At 46.5% G+C, this 21,388-nt stretch overlaps 1 protein-coding gene across 6 annotated transcripts in view; it reads right to left on the bottom strand.

Annotated features, from left to right (window-relative positions):
- Positions 1-21,388, bottom strand: part of ARHGAP26 (Rho GTPase activating protein 26) — a 2,045,367-nt gene that overhangs the window by 1,472,445 nt on the left and 551,534 nt on the right. The window lies entirely within an intron of this gene.

The following is a 21,388-nucleotide window of genomic DNA, read 5'->3' as shown; positions in this document are numbered from 1 at the left end:
ACAACTTATACTTGCTTAATTTCGACTAGGTATTCCCGTTATGGAACACACTCGAGGCATCTTCTGTATTCTTTTGTAATTATTGTTAATGTTCTGCAATACCTTATTTTGAAATATTGCTAGAATCTGAATACTAATGAATTGATTACCTTAAATTTACTACAGTTGGTTAATAAATCCTTTAAACCGGTTACAACTCCGTGGTTTTGTGTGGAGCCCAGTTGGCCTTCACTCATGGAAATGTATGCATATGGTTGCTCCCAACATCCTCTCGTCGTGGACTAGATAAAGTTCATACCACCAGTAACGGGGTTTGTATGACGATTATACTCGACATGCATCAGTTATTGGAATGGAGGATTCATACGAGCAGAATCTTGTTCTGTAAGTGGAGCCTTTCACTGGCTGGTCCCTTCTGTTTCACTGGGTTATGAGCGTGACCATTAGAGGCTCTTCTGTTGAGTGGAAGCTGCATGCAGGAGTGTATGATATGATTCTGTCTTGTAAGTTTTTGTTGGCTGTACCTTCAATGCGTTTATTCCCACAACAGAGGCCTCAATGCAAACTTCTATCTTACAGGGAACCAGTGTAGGCTATTTAGGTGCACAGCTACAGGTTTATACTTTTTCAGTTAAAAAGTTTCCCAGTAGTGTTATATGTTTATTCTGTGACACCAGGGCCATGAAGCCTTTACATTAGAGTCATGCTTTTTAAAGCATTTATCGTTGTGTTGAAAGCAATTGAGAGGTCAAGTAGAAATAGCATCATGGTGGACACCTCTTCTGAACCTCAACTACTGCACTTTCTGGTTCCTGTTTGGATCTAAAACCGGATTGGTGTTTATTCAAAACTGCGCTAAGACTCTATTTTGTGGAGTTTGCTAGTCACAATTTTTGCAGGTTTTTTTGATATCCACGTTTGGTTTTTTTGTTTTTTAAGGACAGATGTAAGGTAAGAGAGCTTTAGTGGGGCACGGACGTTTACTTCCATGAAGCTTTTTTGATTAATTTCCAGTATAACGACTTAGGAGAGGCAGAAATCAGCGTTGCCTGCTGGGAAGTGGTTCACAAGCTGAGAATTAGGCATGCTGTGGATGATGGCCATAGGAATTATAACATATCACCAGGTGTATCAAAATCTCAGCAGGAGGGGCTACGGACATGGGTCAATCACAACAGCTCAGATTTGAGAAATTTTCGGAGCAAAAATAAAAATACATAGATGAATGACAGTCACCAGAATACCTCTGGTGAGAGCCGTGGAGTAATCATCGCTCTAGCGGAGCAGGTACGAATGCCTTCCGGAAGTCATTTCTTGGCCAAGGCATAGCAGATCTTGATACATATGATGAACCAATGTAAAAGGATACATTTGGTCACTGGCTTGCTTTTCTTAGCTCAAGCAAAGTCCACAAAGAGCTGGCCTCCACTCTATCCTGTTGAGTTGATCTAACCGGAAACCAAATGTCTGGGGCCCAGTCTATGAAGCCACTCTTCATTCTTGGAGGGGTGAAGTGAACAAAGGCTTGAAGGGTGATAGGCTGGGCCTTAACAGTGGCCAAAGCCACCTTGAGGAAAAAGGCTGTACAGGTATGAAAGACCAACCTATTCAGATAGGCACCTGTAACAGGGGGGAGGGGCGGTGTTCAACTGAGAGGCCTGTTAGTTCTCTAACCTTACGAGCCTGAGTTATTGCTTTCAACAACACTGTCTTCATGGCACAAAGTGAAAAAGGACAAGAGTGCACCGGCTCAAATGAGAAGGCAACTGATAAGTCAAATAAGGCAAATGATAAGTCAACACAAGATCCAGATCCCACTGAGGAACAATGAATGGAGAGGGACAAAAGCTGTAAAGAAAGTCTTCCAGAAAATGTGCAGTAAATGTGACAAATGACACCTGCAGCCCAGGGAGACTCGGGAAAGCAGACAGGACAGCCAGATAACCCTCGACTGTAGCCAGCCCCTTCTGTGCAAGGAAAGAGGCGAAATGCAGGATGTCAGAAGTTTAGGATTTAAAGGAATCTAAGCCTTCGACTCGCACCATAGTGCAAATGTGTTCCAGTAACCGACTTTTTTTAACATGTATTTTTATTAAGTTTAACAGATGACAATGGACATTTTACCTAAACATGTTGTGCAGTGCAATAGTAAAGAACGTCCACAATGAATGGCTTACGCCGAGCTTGAAAAAAGGAGGCCAACAGGGAATGGGGGAGGGTCAGAGACCAGGGCGGTGTTGGAGATCAGAAAATGTTCTAGCAACCCACAAAAGGATTTCGTAGTGGGTTTTCTGGCAGCGAAGATATCGTCTGCAACTCCAGCAGGTAGCGCTGAATGACCCGTGAGGGTATCCTTGTGTTTAGGAAGGGGAAAAACTTGGTCTGGCCTAGGGCTAGGCTAGTAGAACCTATTGGAAAAGCCAAGTCTTCAGCTTCTTGCAGAATAGTAGAATGGAAGGTGCGGCTGTATTTGTGAAGCAGCAGCTCGTTCCATGCTTTAGGAGTGATGCAAAAAGGCCTGGCCGCAGGATTTGGCTCCACGTATGTGGAGTATATGTTCGACTAGGAGTCCAAGTCAGCGGAAGTGTCTGGTGAGTTTGAGGACTGTGATAAGTATGTTGAGGTATGCTCGGCCCATGTTCTGTGGGGGGGGGTGGAGTCTAAGGAGTGTTTGCGTAGGGAACCCAGTGGAGTTTCCTAAAGTGCGAGTTATGTGTGCGCTCAACATGGTAGGTTGAGTGTGTTCCTGACTGCTGTATTTTCTATGGAATGATTACCCCGTGTCCGTTGTGTGCCGATACCAGCACAGATGGTGCTCCATTAGTCTAGTCTGCTTGTGACAAAGGCTTGGGTAATGGTTATGGTGTCCTAGTAGGGAGCCATTTGAAGATTTTCATCAGCATCTTCAGAGTGTGGAAGCAGAAGATGGTTACAGCATCGACTTGGGCGGTCATGGTGAGATGACTATCGTTGAGAATGCAAAGGTCCTTGTCAAGGGTAGTGGGGTGGATGTGAGGCTGAATTCTGTTGGTTATCAGGCAGAGTACCATGGTGATGATTTTCTACTGAAAAACCATGACTTCTGTCTGATCAATGTTCAGCTTGAGACAGCTGGTTTCCATCCAGTCGGCGACTTTAGTCATGCAGGTGGTGACCATGGTCCGGGGTTAGGTATTGGCACTCCTTAATGTCCATGATGCACAACGAACCCAAGCCAGGCGGCCACCAACCTCACCAAGTGGATCAGCGACTGCGCAGACTACCTCGCCCCCCTGAGGACCCCGCCTAGCAGACCCAGCAGCAAGAAAGCCCCATGGTTCACCGACGAACTCAAGAGCTCCAAGAAGAACTGCCGAGCCCTCGAGAGAACCTGGCGCAGAGACCCAACTCCGGACAACATGGCTGCCCTCAAGCTCGCCACCCGAAAGCACCACCAACTCATCCACGCCACCAAGAAAACCGCATTCAAGGAACGACTGGACAACAACACACACAACAGCAAGGAACTCTTCAACATCGTCAAAGAGCTCTCCAACCCCAACGCCGGAAACAACGACATCACCCCTTCGCAAGACCTCTGCAACTCCCTCGCTTCCTACTTCCACAACAAGATCGCGGACATACACAACAGCTTCAGCACTCAACCGACGCACGCCACGACCGAACCTCCGCTCCCCACCACCACCCTCCGCGCCTGGACTCTGATCAGCACCGAAGACACCCCGTACGATGAACTCCATCCACTCCGGATCTCCGACCGACCCCTGCCCTCATCAAGTCTTCAACAAGGCCGACGCTATCATCGCACCCCACCTGCGGGACATCATCAACACCTCTTTCGACACCGCTACCTTCCCGGAGAGCTGGAAGCACGCCAAACTCAGCGCCCTACTCAAGAAGCCATCAGCCGACCCCACCGACCTCAAGAACTACCGCCCCATCTCGCTGCTCCCATTCCTGCAAAAGTCATCGAAAAGACCGTCAACAAGCAGCTGGCCGCCTTCCTCGAGACGAACGGAGCCCTCGACCCCTCGCAGTCTGGCTTCCGGGCCAACCACAACACGAGACCGCCCTGATCGCAGCCACCGATGACATCCGAGCTCTGCTCGACAATGGAGAAACAGCGGCCCTCATCCTCCTAGACCTCTCTGCGGCCTTCGACACTGTCTGCCACCGTACCCTAGTACAGCGCCTCAGCAACGTCGGAGTCCAGGAGAAGGCACTGGAGTGGATCATCTCCTTCCTCGCCGGAAGGACACAGAGTCCGCCTCCCTCCGTTCAGATCTGAAGCCACCGAAGTCATCTGCGGCATCCCTCAAGGCTCCTCGCTCAGTCCAACCCTCTTCAACGTCTACATGAGCCCCCTCGCAGACATCGCACGCCAGCACAACCTCAACATCATCTCCTACGCCGACAACCAGCTGATCCTCTCCCTCACCAAGGACCCTGCCACCGCCAGAGCCAACCTACACGAAGGGATGAAAGAGGTAGCCGAATGGATGAAGAACAGCCGCCTGAAACTGAACTCGGTACAAAAGATGGTGGTGATGGACGGAGCATCTGAATCAATCAAACACTCACACCCAGTCAAAAGATCAGGGTTTAATCCATCACCGTTCTTTAGCCCACTGCCACCCCAGTTCAGACATGGCTATATGCAAATCAGTCTGACCCTGTGCCTCTTGGGAACAGTCCAGCCCGAACTGCCAAGCCATGTCTTCCCTGGACCGGAAACAAGCTTCCGAGGACCGGTTTCTGGCATTCCAGCCGTCTTCAGCCCGGTTTGCTTGAATCCAGTGGCAAAGTGAGCAAGGGACTCGCGTCTGAGCATACCCAGCCACACTTATGGCGGCCAAAAGCGGTACAAAAGATGGTGGTGATGGACGGAGCATCTGAATCAATCAAACACTCACACCCAGTCAAAAGATCAGGGTTTAATCCATCACCGTTCTTTAGCCCACTCTGCCACCCCAGTTCAGACATGGCTATATGCAAATCAGTCTGACCCTGTGCCTCTTGGGAACATATAGCCAGGTTCTGAGCTGGGTTGGTGCAGTGAGCTAAAAACGGTGTTGGATTAAGCCCTGATCTCTTGACTGGGTGAGAGTATTCTGCTTAATTCAGAAACTCTGTCCATCACCACCCCCTGTTGAAACTGAACTCGGACAAGACGGAAGTCCTCATCCTGGGATCCTCACCCTCCGCCTGGGACGACTCCTGGTGGTCCCCGCCCTAGGCAGCGCACCCAAACCAACAGACCACGCACGCAACCTGGGCTTCATCCTGGACTCCTCCCTCTCCATGACCAGACAAGTCAACGCAGTCTCCTCGTCGTGCTTCAACATCCTGCGCATGCTACGCAAGATCTTCCGGTGAATCCCCACCGAGACCAGGAAGACGGTCACCCAGGCCCTCGTCACCAGCCGTCTGGACTACGGCAACTCCCTCTACGCCGGAACCACCGCCAAACTCCAGAAGAGACTCCAGCGGATCCAGAACGCCTCAGCACGACTCATCCTGGACATCCCCCGTCGCAGCCACATCTCCTGACACCTGAGAGACCTGCACTGGCTCCCGGTCAGCAAGAGAATCACCTTCCGACTCCTCACCCACGCACACAAAGCCCTACACAACCAAGGCCCAGGATACCTCAACAGCCGCCTCAACTTCTACGCTCCCAAACGCCAGCTTCGATCGACCGGCCACGCCCTCGCCGCCGTCCCCCACATCCGAAGAGCCACCACAGGGGACGGTCCTTCTCCTACCTCGCCGCCAAGACATGGAACTCCCTCCCGACCCACCTCCGCCTGACCCAGGACCACCTCGCCTTCAGGAAGCAACTCAAGACCTGGCTGTTCGAGCAGTAGCGGACCCCCCTCCCCTAAGCGCCTTGAGACCCTCTGGGTGAGTAGTGCGCTATATAAATGCTTTGATTGATTGATTGATGATTGCAGCTGTAGCATTTGTGTACTGGATTTGAGGATCTGGCCACCTTGCGCAATAGTAGGGCTAATCTGCGCAGAAGACAAAGAGGCAGCTGAGTGCCAACAGAGATGTGTTCTAGAAAATTCTTGGTCAAACTGGGGTAATCAGGATCAGCCCGATCCTTGCACACATTCTATCATTCTATAGACCATTCAATAGAAAAGAAATTGGTGAAAATGCATACAGCAGGTGCTAGGAAAATTTGAACCAGACGGCCACCTCTGAGAAACCATTCAGGGAGAAGTGGATGGCAGGAACCTGAGGACACTTCTTTTCTTTTTCTGGGCTGTGGTGAAAATGCCCACTGATGGACAACAAAGTCAGGAGCGGTCACTTAAGAATGTTGTTCCACTTGTGATCCTTCAGGGAGAGATGGCAGTGTGTCTGCTTCTATGTTGCGAAAACCTGCCAGATGGGCCACTACCAGAAAAATCACAAAATTCCTGTACTCAACTTCATAGGTAAATGCATTCCAATAAAGGCTCCATAATGCCACACCTGCCCTCATATGGCATATGGCACATGGAAACCGAATGGATGAGACGAAACGGCCAAACAGACATAAGACCTGTAGGACTGGGAAAGGAGTTAGAAACTCCAGAATTGGCTCCAGAATATCCTTGATCCTCTGAAGAGTAAAGGCCTTCGTGCGAGTCTTGTCCAGCACAACACCTATGAACCTCAACCTCTGTGATGGAGTGGGGTGGGACTTTTGGATGTTCATGGTAAAACCCATATTATGTATAAGAATCATATGAAGACTATGTTCCTTGACTACCAATGGGACTCGGTCTTCAACAGTCAGTCGCCCCAGCCCAAGAATGGAAATAAATGACTTTCGTCTGTCCAACGAAAGCAGCTACAGCTGCTAGCAATTCCTGCAACATCATGTGAGACAGTCATCAGCCTGAGCAGCAAGACCAGGATCCTCAGGTAACACCTGTGAGCGGGAAGAAACAGAAGATGGAAATAGGCGCCCTGAATGCAATTCCCTGGAAGCCAAACTATTCCCTGTATTCAAGGCCAGCAAAACTCTGCTCAGAAGCAGCATCCAGGATCCTTCTTGGGGACAAAGATGTAAAGGGAGCAGAAGCTTGTGACCCTTTTCTTCTAGCTGCACCACCTCTGTGGCTCCGTGGTTCAACAGTGAAAGCAACTCAACCTCAATAGAGGTGTATGTCAGCGAGCATACTCCGCCAGAAGAAGGGTGGGACGGGAAGGCTATGGATTAGCCATTGCAGAGCAGCCTCATAAGGCAGCGGACCATTGCAATCATCTCCCAATTGACTGAAAAGGGGGATCCTCCCCCCTCCGGAAGATGGTGGTGGTGTAAGGGATGGGGAGGAGGGGAGTCAGAGAGCTCTTGAGGCAGCAGAGCTTCGTGAAGATGGAAGGGACTGGATCTGCTGGTGGCGGTGTCGACCCTTGAGTCCACCTCTGCCACCAAAGGAGCAGTAAATTTACTTAGAAGTGTTGAAAAGGTTGCCTCTGCTTGGACTGTTGAGCTCCAGAATAGCCATGGGATTGCCTTTATTGATGACGGACCGGTCTTGCTGGTGAGGCTAGGAGTTGTGAACAAGTCAAAGTCCAGCCTTTCTTGAAGCATTTAAAGGAGGAGTCCGCCTTCTGTTCCAAAAAGGCCCTCACCATCAATCAGAGTGGCCTGGACATCTCACGAAAAGCCATTGCAACAGATCCCAGTACGGCGGTGGATGGACAAGGGATGATAACCAGGCAGAGAAACCAGAGTATATGTAGTGGGAATTTTATCGGAATCAGAGCCTCCACACCCGAAGCAGCGGGTCATAAGATATTGAAGCCATCCTAAAGATGTCCAACATGATCAGAGAGAATGCTTCACCTGTTCAAGTTCAGTAAATGGAGCAGGGAATTCCAGCTGGATATTTTCAGTATCAACACAGATAAGTCAGCTCCCGCACAGGAAATAGCACCACCATTCGGAAAGGTCCCAGGAATGGTATGGTTTCATCAAGGAAGAAAAAGGACTTCTCCTTCCTAAACTGCCTTTTGCGTTTCTAGTAGGAAGACATCTTGGGACAGCATCCCCATGAGGAGACTTAACTGAAGGGAAACCAGTATGCCTCGGCATGCCCCTGCCAGCCTCAGCCAAAAGCAAATTCGCCATCCGCTCTCGGATGGTCTTAGATGCTTCAGGGAACGCAAATCACACACAGTGGTCGAACTGAAATAAAACACCACATGAAGATGTGGTGTGGATCAGATAGGTACATCTGCTGGCGGCGCTTACCACAGTGCTTGAACCTTGAGATCTTTAAAGGATTTTTGAAAGGCATTAGGAGTGTTGTTGAAGCAAGTTCCTCTTAGCATTTAGTCTGATGGCATCATACTGAACACCATTCAGGTAAAACCATAGAATTAATGGTGGTAAAGCAAATGTCAGGAGTAGTAATGGTGGCAGGAATTACGAGTCTTGAACCTTGCTTATGATTGCCGTAAATGCATGTAAGCCACCGGTTACTAAACCAGGAAATCAATAAAGAAATGGAAACCCAAATAAAATGGTGGCTGGAATTACAAACAACAAAAGCGGACTTGAGAAGAATAGAGACATTGCAGCGCACACCTGTGGCGCCACGAGGATAGTCATTTGAAGCCAGAAGGTGGTGGTGGGTGTGTCTCACAAGCAGTGGGTGTGGCCACGGGCTGCATAAAAAAAGATTACACAAAACCTACCTTGCAGCTGCATCCCGTGTCTTCTTTCCAGTTCCCCTGACTCCAGTCGGACAGGAAGCAGGTAGCCAAGCCCTAAGCCAATCACAACACTCCAATGGAGCGTTGTGATTGGTCTGAGCGCTGAGAGACGGCGCTCAGCCAGAGGCTGGATTGGTGGGCATGTTCTCTATGCAGACTGCCAGGGAAGTGCAAGACTAGTTTGAGCAGCCGGAAAAAGGCCGACCTAACAGTCATTGCGCACTCAGGCTTGGGCAAACCACTCCTCCCCTGCCCCGCTCCGAGAGCAGAGCAGCCCTGCCAACAGGCAAAAAAAATATGGTAATAAGCTATTCCCATTTTGTGATGTTGCTTCTCGCACTGCGAGAAAGCAGTGGGGCGACGCTCCTCCGCAATGGTGGAGGAGCTACCCCAGCCCCTGCCTACCAGGGTCCGACCTAAATGTGACTTCCCTGCGGCGATCTTTCGAGCCACTTGGGACATTCAATGACATGCGAACACCGAGAAAAGCAACTCACTTTTAAATACCAAGCAGTGACGATGGATGCAGGAATGCGGGGGGAAGGGGGGCACTGCAGCATCCTCAGGTACACCTGATTGAGTTCAAATAGGGCATTAACAATAAATAGGCTTTTAAGTATTAGTTCTGACGCATTTAGAGTGCTCAAATACAAGGTGGCCCACGACTGGCCACTTCAGATGCCAAAGTGCTGCTAATTCTTTTAACAAGGAGAGCTCTGTTCACTGTTCCTTTCTCCGACGGCATGAATATCACCAGCATGGAAAGTACAGTCAAGGCACTTGAGTTCGGCATGTCAACAGAGCCCCCCCCCCCCCCCCCCCCCCCCCACACACATATTCCAGCATCACAGATAAGGGGTTTCACGTACCACGTTGCTCTCAGACATGTTTCCCTCCAAGGGCAGACTTCAACCCTGTAACTAATGCATTCAGAGCCAGTTCACCCTGTCGGTCCAGACTCCGTTCACTCTGCCTGACAGGGTCTGGCCCTGTGAGGCGCAAACCTGCATTTCTAGGTTTCGAATCCCGTCACTGTCAACTCAGATCGCCATTCTTCCTACTAATGTTAAAAAAAAGAGACTAACAAAATTGTGACATCTACTACTTGTAGCACCTGGAAAGTGCAAAATACTCTGGCCCAAAACATTATGTAAAAAAACACGTTTTTATTTTTTATTAAGAACTCTCGTTGGTAGCATCCTCCAAGCACTCCGCTCGCTCTGATCAAAGCCAAATTGAAAATATAGACCCTTTCGACGTTTTAAAAAGTATTTCCGTCATTCCTGGCCCAGAGAGAAAAAGTACCAGTCACCAGCTGAATAAGCACACTGTAAGGATGTAGATGAAAACACTGAAACAAATAGTTTCCGAGGCTAGTAAAATGAACGCTTTATTTCCATTGAGAGCGTGGCACAGGAGCGCCACCGTGTGGCCAAATCTAATTAAGCATATTTAGTATTATGTTTAGAGGTATCCGCTGAACCCAATCTTAACACTACAATCAAACACAAACGATGTACACATTATTTGCTTGGCAGTTTATTACCGGTCTTAATTTTTTTTAACGTACATTCTTCTACCACCTTGTGTCCGAGCGCCTCAAAAATTCAATATGTTTAAAGTGGCTCACTAAAGATGGTCTGTCATTAGGCATTGATAACGGGCTGGATTATGGATATCCCAGACTCCACTCGCGTGTTGATTCCATCATCCGGTTTTTTGAGACATTGGTCAGCAAGGCAACTACCATTTTGCACAGCTTGCAAACCATTATATATATATATATATATATATATATATATATATATATATATATATATATATATATATATATATATATATATATATATATATATATATATACACATATATATATATACATACACACACACACCTGTTAATATTAATAGAGCACTTGTCAGTGCAAGGGTAATGAAGTACAAGGGGTGATAGATTAATCTTTCGAACACCAAAGTTACAGGTGAGCAATCCTTTCTGCTTGCAGTGCTATTTGGAAAAAACTAAATGCATCCCTAAGTCCACTTCTGTGCACCCTGTCATAAGGCACGTGTACGTCGCAGGTGAAAATGCCACAGTGCCGTCCATGGCAATCAGCGTTCCCGGAGACGTCCCATCCTCGTCGCCACTTTAAAAGGAGGACTTCAACGCTTAGGTGGTTCGAGTAATTTATTGCATCCACCGCCAGCCAGTACCGGACACAGCCTCCAGGTTACAAATCTGGCACACTGATGACATCACAAGGTTTAAAGAGACAGCAGGCTAGGAAACAGGTCCTAACACAATGTATCCACAGACTCCGAGGGAGTCTTTCAGGACCTGGGGCAGGGTCGCTCTACTTGGCTTCACAGAGTGTACTGGAGGAAAGAATTGGTAGAAGTCTGATGCTCTCAATTTAAGTAAGACGTTGAGTCTTTTAGAGATAGAGAGATAACGGACCCACAACAGAGCAACTGCTCTTTAAGAAGACAAAGGACAGAATGAATCCAGCCTGGATTCTAGAATAGAAGAGAATAAGAAGAAAGATAGAAATAGAAGAAGGCAAAGAAGAAATGAAAACAGGAACATTACACAGAGTTGCATTCATTTTAAAGTAGTTTCACCGCGTAATGATGGAAGCTCGCGTTCACTTTACAAAAGTTTCCTCCCTGGTATTAGAAAGGCTCGGGTTGACGCGGCCAGTTTAATCACACAAACAAAAATACAGAACAAGAGTACCAATAAAAGGGGCTGGGTTTGAGCAAGGCAAAATCACGAGGACTGGCAAGAAGGTCCCTGGATGCTGCAAGAAATATAGCCTTCCTGGGAGTAAATACCCCCGAGTCTTGGCAATTATATTTACTTTCCTTTCTTTTTACCAAGTAAGGTGACTGCATTTCGGTGTGCAGTCACATTTATGAAAGGACAACTGAGTGGCTCAATGGACATGCAGGCCCATTGCTTCTGTAGAGGAGGACTTTGTTTCCGCCCTTGTGAGCGGCTGCTTTGAAACTGTTCGATTGTGAACAGCCCATGCTCTTGGATATAGTTAAAAGGTTATTGATAAAATAGTATTCATCATGCAAGGAGTTGGTCCTGGACGAGAAGTCGAAAAGCGTGGGTGACTGCGCGTCGTTTCTCCACAAGGTTAAAGTTGCCTGGTCTGCAAAGATCCGGAGGAAGTAACCTAGATGTAGGCACGCGTTAGGGCTTTGAACATGTCAATCAGGAAACCTCATTCCTGTTTCGCCAAATGCACTAACTGCCTTAAGACAGCCGAGGTTCATTGCTCAACTACGGTTGTAAAATGAGGGCATGTTCCAAAGGGCTAGGAGAACTGGGTGAACCAGAGGATGGATTTGTTCATCGACGTTGTTCAGTTTGTGGAAAATTGGTAACTGGCACAAAGGTGAATGGTAGTAGCCATAGTACCCCTATGGCCGGCTTTGGATTGCTGTAGATGGTAAGTAATGAAGTTGGCAAAACTTTACATCTCACAAACTATCACAATGAGTTCGACAATTGAAAATATTCTGGTACCAGCATGGATGGGTGGGAGATTTTCGGACACCGGCCAAGAGGGACCGGGTGTCACTAACTTGGAAGGCCCACAAGAAAGGTGTCCAAGGATGGGGTGCCTAGTGATACCCGACCAGGGTCAGTCCCAGAGTGTGGGTTATTTGATGCTGGTATGGGCACTCGAGCACAATATTAGAATTGTATTTTATTTTCTGAAATTGTCAGTTTTCGCTTTCATGTAACAACTGGTTGACCTCAGAAGAACAGGATATAAAGGTTCTTGTCAATTGACTTTCAGATCACCTGTTAAATCACGGCATATTGCGCTGGTTAGTTTTGTTGTGGGTTTTAATTTAATAAATATGTCCTGAATATTCTACAAATATATATGGCTCACCTGGTCAAAAGATTCACAATGTCAAATAATAGCTCTTTAAGGACAGAGTAGTGCGTTTTGAAAAGTCCAAAAATGCATAGTGAAAAATAATAATAGTTAACAAAAAAAGGCACACCAGCAAACTTTTCTGATCTCCTTGATAACAGCTTCTAGAGTGGGAAAGTTGGCCCTCAGCTAGCACCATGCAGGTCTGCAACCAACTGCCAGAAAAGATCAAAGCCTTCCTGTTAAATATAATGTTATGGGTCGGTTTCTTAAGCTTCTGTCAGAATTAATTTGGGTGAAATGATGACATGACAGGTACCAGCCAACTGTCACTGTTAGATTTGAGGATCCTGCTGGGCGCCGATTGAAGTCACATCTGGGAAGATTGGCTGCCCAGATGGTCCTACTTGGCAAGAGTCTCCACATAAAGCCATAATACTTCTCAGATGGCAAAACCGGCCAGCAGAGATCAAATAAGTACCTTAAATAGATGGTGATGTTTGTCACACCTGACAGGACCAAATGAACACAGACCTTGACTCCAAATGGAGGGCATAAGAAATGTTGCTTCACAGTTTTGCTCCAAAAAGTTAGAGTAGAATTTGTTTAATAAGTCTGCATCAAAGGAGAATAACAAAGTAAATTTCACTTTGCAAACAGCCCTTTTCTCAAGGCAGAGTTATACGGATAGCTTCGAAGCGGTCTCCTCCCAGTCCCTTATCCATGTGTATGTTCTAAAATGTGCCCATATCGTCAATTACAGAAGCCGATAAGTTACCAACAACTCCATTTTACCAAGCAAGACCCTCGGACAATAAATGCACGTTCCTTAGCCACTACCCAATGATACATGCCAACTTCGGAGCAAATCTTGGCAAGAAACAATGTGACCTCATCATTCTGATCTTGGCTGCTGCGGGGAGTAGGGGGGCTCGTGCATATGAGCAGCGGAAGTTGCAAAATTCGAGGCAACATAGAAAGAAAATCTCAATTGCAGTCAGGATGAGAATGGAGTCAGGACAAAATCTTCACAACAGTCAACAGTGAGTGGCAGAAAATCCAAGCAGGAAACCTTCGTTTCAAAGTGAGGTGCAGTGCGGGTCATAATCCGTGACCAAGCAGACCGCATCTAAAGGAAACTCCTCTCAGCTCCACAACATCTGAACAACTCCAAAGAGTACCAGCCAATCTCGGTCAAGGTCTTCAATTTTGAAACGGTTTTTGGAGCCGAGAATAAAATCAGTCTTGTTCTGTTATTGTCCTCTGTTATGGATTATGGCTGTGGAAATTGTTTCTTAAAGTTATGCACTGGATGGATCTTACTCCAAGAGACCATGGCTTTACCTCTATTTTTAGAGGTAGATGTTGTACTAAAGGCAAACCGGGGAAAACAATTTTCTTTCTGGTACAAGACACATAAGGGGGTGTCTTTTGTTGGGGTCTTGGGCTAAAGTCTGGGAGATGTATGTTCAAGTTCTTAGTTTATTAAGTTTTTTCACAGTACATTCCAGCGGCCTCGGTGAATGCACTGTGAACAAGGTGCAGCTTGTAAAAAGGTACAGGATTCTCAGAAAGACATTGAATCATACCACTGTTCAAGAAGGTACCCAGTTAAGAGTCCAAATTAGTCTCTGAAATAAGGGACCCAGCTAGCCGAGACCTACTGCACAACGTCAGTAAAACTATGGAACTATTACATTTACAGAACTTGTGAATGTTATGAATAAACTCTGACTTCACTAAAACTGCACTCAACTTCTCTGCAACCAGATGAGTTATGTAAGTGGATGCAAAACCCGCAGTTCCTCGCTACCAAATTTACAGCACCTCAAGGGCGAAGGGAGATCGAGGAGGAAGGTAGTGGAGAGAGAAACATTTGAGGTTGAAATTTGGCATTTTGTAGGCTTTTTTCTGTTAAAAACAACCAGAGAACATTGCAATAATAATGGCACAAGGTAAAAGTGATCACAATATAACAGTACTGCGAGTTTACTAGCAAAAAACGGTCTCTGCAAGTGACAAACTCCAAGTAGCAGAACACAGTAATGTACAAGCAAAGAACTCACTGGGCAAACTGACTGCAGGACAGTCCATCGGAGATCAGATTTAGCCCTGCGAATAGACTATGCTTGCAGATACTGCAGCCAGGAGGCAAGAGAGCAGTACTGCAGTTCTTCGTGCCTGAAGTACGTTATAGTAATGCCTTCGTGACAAACTTACGAGTCTTGTTAGACGCCTCCAACCAGCTGTAAACAATGAAGTGTCTGTATCCGCAACAAAATGAAGGGGCCCAATTATGCGAAAAAACTGCGTTAATGTTTTTTAGTCCACTACAGTCCAGTCTAGATTCATAGCACGTAAAAGTATAGAATATTTCATGCTGGTGATTAATAATTCTAATTTGTTTCCTCAATATTTTAACATGTGGGAAGAAACGGAAGAATATGGAGCAAGTCTGAGTAAGTTTTGGAGATTTCGAATGCTAAGTTCCAAATAGCTCAGATTTGTATGGAAGTGATAAAATACTTGCATTTTTCAGTAGTGGGACAATGTCAAACCATTCTTTTTCACATTCTGGATTCCAATCTTCAAAGGTTCATTTGCTCCATCGGGTTCCAATATTGCCCACTACCATCAATTTTAAGGGACCTGATGTAGACGGACTACAGCCTGTTAGCAGTACCACAGACAACGATTGATTTTTCATGTGGGCAGAGGCACAACACGCTTGTAAATCGATTTTTTAGTCTAAGTCAACAGCAATCGGAGGTCAAAGTCTTGGCCTAAATTTCGCAGTGATTGTGTTTCGGTCCTTTAGTGCAATTTTTGGCTGAATTGCTCGATGCAAATACCATAAATTGAAATATTTAGGGAGCTGTGGCCCAGTGAACAGTCCTCGACACTGGTCCTCTCTCAAGTAAACGTCTTATTTCGCCATTAAGTCCCCTATCACTATTGCTAGAAAGAGGTAGAATCCGCTCAAGCCTGATTGAAGACAGTGTGATTTTAGCAAGAGCTTTTCCAGCGTCTCTTTAAACTCAAAAAACTCCGCATGCAGCTCTTTCAAGTCCTGCTCAAGAAGCCTGAGCCCCGCCCTCCTTCCTTCATTTCGAGGCACGCGGGCCAGGAGCCCAACATTTTCTTCAAAATGTGGAAAAAGAATTACGAGGTTATAAATGAAGATTTTAACGGGCACAGCCTCCATTCTGGTAGCTCGCCTGACATGACGATCTAGTTGAAATGAGTTAGCATTTATGGGTTCGAGAGACTTTACACTCCGACCTTAACAGCCTCCCCACACACACCGGTTGTGCAGCAACACAAAAGCCACTGTACACAAACTACCAACTAGACAGTAATCGGGCGCTCGTCCGATCTGACCCCAGGAAAGATGATGTCTATCCAATCAACAGGCAGGGTTCCTACAAGGTCAGCAGCGCCCTCCAAGACGGATATCAGATCAGTAGCGCGCGCCAGGCTGTGCGCGCCTCGAAGGACGGGCGAGCGCGGCGGGCTCCACGGAGCCATTCCTATCAGGGGGCGCTCGCGTCGCGTCGCGCGCTGCGCAGAGGCACGTGGCCACCATGTAGAAACGGCGCTCACTCCCGCCTGCCTCGTCGCGGGAGACGAGAAAAACAAATGTCAACAATAAGGGCAGACACCGCAAACACCATCTCTGCTGTCGACGACTTTTTTTATAGGCACTCTGAAATTTCCCTTCCACTTCGGATGATTTATACGGCGGAGAACAAGAATTACTCTTATTAACGACTGTGAATATTAATGACAGTATGCCTTTCAGTTTTTCCCAACCTAATGTTTTATGTGAACAAAATATATTACAAGATCGGAATGATAAAAAATGCCATACTATTCATCTTCTGTAGAAACGGGGAAAGTGGCCTCAGAAAAAAACAACTCCTAACCGCTAACCCTAAGCCTTACTGTTACTAAGTAAAGCTTTATAAACTGAGACCCACCCAGAGCTCCTCAGAACAGGCGGAAAATCCACGCACATGCTCATCTGCGGGAGGGGCCCTTTGTCAAATAAGAAGCCATGTGACCTGTGACTCCCCCCCCCCCCCCCCAAATAATAAGCATTAGAAATGCAATAGGTCTCGCAGCATTAGAGTTAGTGCTTTTAGAATTGTTAATGGGTTTTTTTGTAAATCTTTAGCATGAGGGTGAGGGTGAGTGAGGGTGAGTGAGGGTGAGGGGTTGAGGGTGAGTGAGGGTGAGGGCATGGGAGATGGATGCGGAATAGAGGCCTTCTGGCACTATGCATTCTGGAGTGTTGCGCTGTGGTGGACAGTGGAGACAATTGTATTGCTTGTACAATCTTTGACTGTTTTGCTGATCTTATGACCTGTATTCTCGTAACTATTATGTCTGCTTGACTGTGGTTCTCATTTCTCACAGAACCGATTATGTGTGAATGAAGATAAAGGGCTACACCTTGGCTAAACCATAATTGAAGTTGCCTCTCTTCTTGTGAGTCTTCTCAGTGGGGAGCAGCGACTTGCAACAAGTTGTAAGCGCACTCTACAGCTCACTTAATTCCGATAGGGCTGGTAACTCCAGTTAGCAACCCATCAGAATTAAGAGGACACTGAGAGCTTAAGACTTTTTGAAGCTCTTTCTTGCACACTTGTCATTTGTATTTCAAATGACCCTTTAAGTTTTTAAGAAATACAAACATTTCAAAAGCAAGAAGACTGAAAAAAATGTAAATGAGTATACTCTAAGCTATAAAATACCAAGCCGAAAGGAAATGGTGTTTAAAGCATGAAAACGAATTGTAAACACCACGCATTTGCCTATAGTATTAATTTCATTTAGTACAGTTAATGCATGGTTTGTGTAGCTTGAAAATGGGGTGCTCAGATATCTTTGTATATACGGAACACCATGTTTAATTGTAGTCACTTCTGCTTCATTTGATCCAATTGGACAAACACACTTGAAGGCAAGGGTCTACATATCGAAAGCCCAGAACTGGAAGCATGTTGTGCAGTGAACATCAAGTGTTATTGCACATTTAAACCACTCCTGGAGAGCAGGAGTGCCGTGCTGCTTATGTAAGATTATACCAAAGAGGTCAAGGACGGTATAAGAGTGTGCTCTCTTATTACACACAGGTGTTCATCGCAAAGAAGGCAAGCACTCATTGGGCATGGAAACTGAAGACATTTACCACTCTGTGGAGGTTATTTTTTTCCAAGGATAGACTAAAGCCCTCATTGCCAACTGCCTGATACAATTATTTCCTGCACTTATGGACTTACCCTCTGCTGCAGTGGTTCTCTGTAAATGCGGGGCAGAGGTGGACAGGGATTGTGAGGAAGGAGATTAATGTGTATAATAGGATTTTGGGGAGTAACTTTTGGGAATCAGACTACCCATGTGGAGTCCTACATGTTTTCTCCCGTATTTCATTCGAGGGCATCCCCTGCTTCCGGCAGCTCTAGTCAGCTGGTGAAATAGCCCCGACATGATGCTCCGCATAACTTATAATTCTGGTGAGGCTGGTAACGCCTGATGGTCTGTGACCGTGAGAGCTGTATATCTGTTGGTTGTCTGCTTTAGTGGCTGTATGTTTGTTAGTTACGTGTGCAGGGAAGCATGTAGGTTTGGTGGCGCATGCATACCGGCGACTAATCAGTTCGATGCTCTGCCTGCATTTGTTCATGTATGTACTACCTATGTCAATGTGTGCATGTGATTGACTGCTTCAATGAGGATACAACAAATAAAATCAAAAGTGAATTGCTTTCATATTGTTTATTTGATATTACATATTTGAACACTCGGTACAGCGAAATACAGGCTGGGTTGAGCTGTGACTCAAGGTCACACATGCTACCGAATGTGACGCACACATCCACACACTGTGGGACCCACTTGATTAATAAAACATCAAACAGCTTTTAACAGCCTTGTTCCCAAGCAAATGCAACGGGAATTATTTAAACGGAAAAAATGGAATGAAAAATTGCATTCAATGCTCAGATAAGGTGCACACTGAGATAAAATTCTGCGGTTTCTTGGAAACTGGTAGAGATAATTGACTGGCTTGTGCAATCACTCAGCTCCTATCCAGTTGGATTTCAAAACAATCAGAAAGAGCAGGGACGTTCAGTCCGGCTTCAGGAATGGGCTATCCAAGCCAAGATAAACTCGGCATTCAGTCGTGGTTTCTACCACGAGAGGTTGAATGTGCACACGTACTGGGCCCCGGCATGTTTGGAAAGGTATGTGCGAGGCGGCCGGATACCTTCGCCTCCCTGTCACCTTGCACAACAGACAAACACAAAATTCAGTGACTCATATTCACAGCTTCCTGAGAGTTAGGCAAGTGATGTGAAAGGTTAGAGAGTTCCCACAGATTGCAAGCCTGCATTGGCCACCTCGCCCACAGCAACTCCCAGGGTGAAACACAACAACGCAGATCGCACTACCAGGGAAACTAACCAGGGCTGGCCACCAGAGAGCTCAAGGCATCTACCTACGAAGCTATGGCTCGGAAAAGGGACTCACGCGGTACACGGGTACACGAGTTGCTGCTCAGGAAATGAAGTCTGCAGTTTGTCTGCGAGGGCCAAAGAAATGTGTGCACGGTGCTTTAAGTGGGATGAAATAGGTGGTGGGGTTCTACAACGGATGAGGTGAGAGACATGCCTCTAAGAAACTTTTACGAGCGGCACAGACTTTCTAACCAAGGGCAGAACCTAACACGTGTGACATAAAACCCTGTGCTTGACGAATCATGCATTGAATCTTTCTGGACAAAGCACAATTTAAAAAAGAAAACAGAAAGATAGTTTCTTAGCACCTTTATCCTTGGCTATAAACAATTAAAAAAAGTTGACAAAATGAACGTAAAAGTCAATAATAATAACCTGGTTGTTCAATTTGAATGAAATAGTGCTTTAGGCACTGGAAAAACCAAAGATAAACAGCCTCACCCACCATGTTGCTTAATCCCCGTGTCACCTAAGGGGCTTCCAATAACATTGCACTGCAGCACTGGCGTGTATAACAAGCAAGACGGAGGGAAGAGAGGGGAGGGGGGAGGAGAAATGCGACACGGCGCGAGGGGAGGGCGGAGGAGAAATGCGACACGGCGGGAGGGGGCGGAGCGGGTAAAACACGACGGAACGAATGAGGTGAGAGACATGCCTCTAAGAAACTTTTACGAGCGGCACAGACTTTCTAACCAAGGGCAGAACCTAACACGTGTGACATAAAACCCTGTGCTTGACGAATCATGCATTGAATCTTTCTGGACAAAGCACAATTTAAAAAAGAAAACAGAAAGATAGTTTCTTAGCACCTTTATCCTTGGCTATAAACAATTAAAAAAAGTTGACAAAATGAACGTAAAAGTCAATAATAATAACCTGGTTGTTCAATTTGAATGAAATAGTGCTTTAGGCACTGGAAAAACCAAAGATAAACAGCCTCACCCACCATGTTGCTTAATCCCCGTGTCACCTAAGGGGCTTCCAATAACATTGCACTGCAGCACTGGCGTGTATAACAAGCAAGACGGAGGGAAGAGAGGGGAGGGGGGAGGAGAAATGCGACACGGCGCGAGGGGGGAGGAGAAATGCGACACGGCGGGAGGGGGCGGAGCGGGTAAAACACGACGGACGTGCACGCGCCCGTGACTTTTAAGGTCAATGCGCATGCGCATAAGCTCAATGCACATGCGCATTGACCTTAAAAGTCACGGGCACTGCAAGGAATCGCCACGATTCCTTGCAGTTGGATAAAGAGTGGATAACTCGCAATAGTCTCGCTTGCTCGATGCGCATGCGCATCGACAGGCGAGACCTAATGAAGGAAACAGGGCTCGAGTCGGTGTACCACGCGGGTGGACACCGTCCCCCCACTTATTTTACCGGAAACTCGATAACTGGAGCAAATGGAGCCACACATTCACTCTTTGGCCTCTCTTTGGCGAGATCGGCGCTCACTCATAACGCAGCTCATGCGCTGGCTTCTTTGATGCAATCGCATCTAAGGGGTGAGCGAGGGTAGGCAATGAGTTTGATGGTGCAAGCCACCTTTCGTGACCTCACTTCCTGTCGTGATGTCAGCGTCCCTCCACTTCTTTTTTTAGGACTTGTGACCTGGAAGGAAATGAGTGAATGAATGAAAACATTTATTGCGCGATAACTTAAAATGCTCACATTTTGTCCAGTTAATACAATCACAACGTTAAAAGGAAAAAAAATGAGTAGGCAACATAATGCAGCACTTTCATACAATTTTTGCCAGTTAATAAGCTCACAATATTCAAATGGAAAAGTGGAAGGAGGAAACTTTTTTAATTTTTCCAAACCACTTATGACCAGTGAAGGTTATAAGCCTCCAAGTTAGCAGTTTTACACCTGCAGGGACCGGTCCTTGGAGGGCTAGGGCCCGCTGCATGCCATGGGCAGTGTGCAAATTCGCAAAGTGAGGTGCAAGGTCTCTCAGGCCCTCCCAGGGGCGTTATGAGTATGCAGATCGCTGGGTTTCAAGACGCTTGATCTATGTACGGTTAAGCATTAGTTAGGAGCATGGACATTTTCTCAATAAAGTGCATTCTTTTTTTTTTTTAATAATCCGAGATCAGCTGCCTTACCTGGACATTGGGCAATAAGCAAAATGGCAGAGTTGGGTGAGGGATATTCCTCGTGCAATCTTACAATTTATTTCCATGGGCCCTAGGATGAGTTGTGTGTTAAAAAAACAGAACTGTCGCTCCTTTAGGGAGTGCCCGAG

Source organism: Lissotriton vulgaris, chromosome 7 (assembly GCF_964263255.1).
Source record: "Lissotriton vulgaris chromosome 7, aLisVul1.2, whole genome shotgun sequence".
NCBI lineage: Eukaryota > Metazoa > Chordata > Amphibia > Caudata > Salamandridae > Lissotriton > Lissotriton vulgaris.
The sequence above is the reverse complement of the archived record's forward strand: the minus strand, read 5'-3'. Positions and strand labels throughout refer to the sequence as shown.